We start from the raw sequence: 2,661 nt of genomic DNA on the forward strand, positions 1-2,661 counted from the left end.
TTTTTTTTTTTTTACTTTAGTTTTAAATTGCTCTTTTGTTTTTTCCCTGACTTCTTCTACTTTTTTTTTTTTCTTTAATTAATTTTTGGCTGCGTTGGGTCTTTGTTGCTGTGCACGGGCTTTCTCTAGTTGCGGTGAGTGGGGGCCACTCTTCATTGTGGTGTGCGGTCTTCTCATTGCAGTTGCCTCTCTTGTTGCAGAGCACGGGCTCCAGGCGTCAGGGCCTCAGTAGTTGTGGCTCACGGGCTATAGAGCACAGGCTCAGCAGTTGTGGCGCACGGGCCTATTTGCCTCTTGGCATGTGGGATCTTCCTGGACCAGGGATCAAACCTCTGTCCCCTGCATTGGCAGGCAGACTCCTAACCACTGCGCCATCAGGGAAGTCCCATTTCCTGGCTTCTTAAGGTAGATAATCAGATCACTGATTTTAAGTCTTTTGTCTCTTCTAATATAAGTATTTAAAGGAATGGTACCTCAGGAAAAAAAAAAAAAACGTTACCTCAGGGCTTCAGTCCTGTTTGTCTGTAGTACTCTTGGCTCCTTCCTCCACATGGGTCTGCTTCATCTTCCAGCTGTTGCAGCACTGCCTGCTGTCATAACCAGTCACAACAACATCTGGAGATAGAAAAGCATCATCTCTTCTTCATGTCTCTCTTTTTTTTTTTGACCGCGCTGCACAGCATGTGGGATTTTGGTTCTCCAACCAGGGATTAAACCCTCGCCCCCTGCAGTGGAAGTGCAGAGCCTTAACCACTGGACTGCCAGGGAAGTCCCTATGTCTCTTTTTTAGAAGAAAGCAAACTTTTCCAGAAGCCATGCAGCGGGCTTCCCCTAATGTCTCATTGGTCCAAATTGAGTGATATGCCTGTTCCTAAATCAAAATTACTTGCAAGTGGAATCGGATTATCATAATTGGCTTAGAGTAATCATTTGGGGTTGAATGAATATTTTAAAAAATCAAACTGTAAAACACCTAGGTGACAAGACTGCTAATAGGCAATGAATCAAAAGTAAAATTTAATGGACTAACTCAGTTCTGATGCAGCCTCACTGACATGTCCAGCTGGAGATATTCTACCTAGAATCCTGACAACTCCTTCTTCAAAAGACTGGAGCCAGCAAAGCTGCATAGGAAAAGACTGCAGATGTCTACCTGGCTGATCATTAGCTCTGACAGTAGAGTTCCTTAGTTTAGCTGCCACTCAATGTCTTTGTAGTCTTTGAATAAAAATAATCCTTCATTTGAAGACAAACCAGTTAATCTGAGCTAAGTTCAAACACAAGTATGATTAAGAGAGCCAGCTAGTAAGATACATCCATTAGCTTAAAATTTCAGGAATCAATAAAGTAATTAACTTAGCATATGGCTTTATATAAGGAAATACATTGAATCCAAGATGGAAATTATAACTAATTTTAATATTATTTACTAGCCATCCAGGATTTGTAGCCCATATAGTCCATTCAAATCTTCTTTTAGGGCTGCTGGGATAGTCTCATCATTGCCTGTCCTAAGTGTTAGTGGCAAAGAGAAAATTATTTGTTAGTCCCTTCACCAAACACTCGTCTGGATTTTATCTTCCAGATCTTCTGCTTTTCAGCATTCCATAGAGTTTCTTATTATTATTATTCCTTTTTTTTTTTTACTAGAATATAAATGTTATTAGGACAGGATTATAGAAAAGTGATTTCCTTTTTGTTTCCTCCAATGCTCTTGTGGTAAAATATACATAAAGTTTACCATTTTAACCATTTTTAAGTGTACAATTCAGTGGCATTAAGTACATTTATAATGTTGTACAGCCATCACAATTATCCATTTCCAGAACTTTTTTATCACCCTAAACAGAATCTCTGTACCCATTAAACAACTCCTCATTCCTCTCTCCCCCCAGCCCTGGTAACCACTATTCTACTTTGTCTCTATGAATCTGCCTATTCTAGATACCTCATGTAAGTAGAATCATACAATATTCATCCTTTTTTGTCTGGCTTATTTCACTTAGCATGTTTTCAAGGTTCATTCATGTTGTAGCATGTACAAGTTTCCTCTGCTATCCCATAGCAGGGAGTTTCTATGAAACCTTTCGGAAGCCGAAATGGTGTAAAGCAAAGAATCGATTACTTTACATCTTGCTGACGGATACGTGAAATAAATCAAGATAAAGCACATATGCTCACAGACACAGTTCAAAGCTATGGCAGCTTGATGCTGAGATGCTTGGTGTAGTTCCAGGGAAGGAGCTTGGCTGTGCCAGTCTTGCCGTTTGGGGAGCATACTGCCTCTATTACAGACCGTTAAATAGGTACTAATGTAGGTCTTTCATAAAAGTGAAGTGATGGAAAGCAAACTTTCAAAAAGCAGAGGATACCGTACCTGTTTTCACTAACTGAAATAAATCTGAGGAGGATTTTCACTTTTAAGGAAAAAGGCAAAAAGCAATGATAGCATTCAGCCTTTGTTTTGGTGGCAAGCTGTTACAGAGGCAGCAAGCAGCCCAAGCAGCTAGAGTGGCACTGCCAAGCTCCTTCCTGGAGAACGACTCTCAGCATCTCAGCATGAAACCGCCATAGCTTAGAGCTGTGTCTACGGTAACTGCTTCTTTGCTTTACACCATTTCGGCTTATGAAAAGTTTCATAGGAACACTCTACTTTCAGAT

Source organism: Aethalodelphis obliquidens, unplaced genomic scaffold, assembly GCF_003676395.1.
Source record: "Aethalodelphis obliquidens isolate GAN/ISIS:26980383/991018 unplaced genomic scaffold, ASM367639v1 scaffold32, whole genome shotgun sequence".
NCBI classification, from domain to species: domain Eukaryota; kingdom Metazoa; phylum Chordata; class Mammalia; order Artiodactyla; family Delphinidae; genus Aethalodelphis; species Aethalodelphis obliquidens.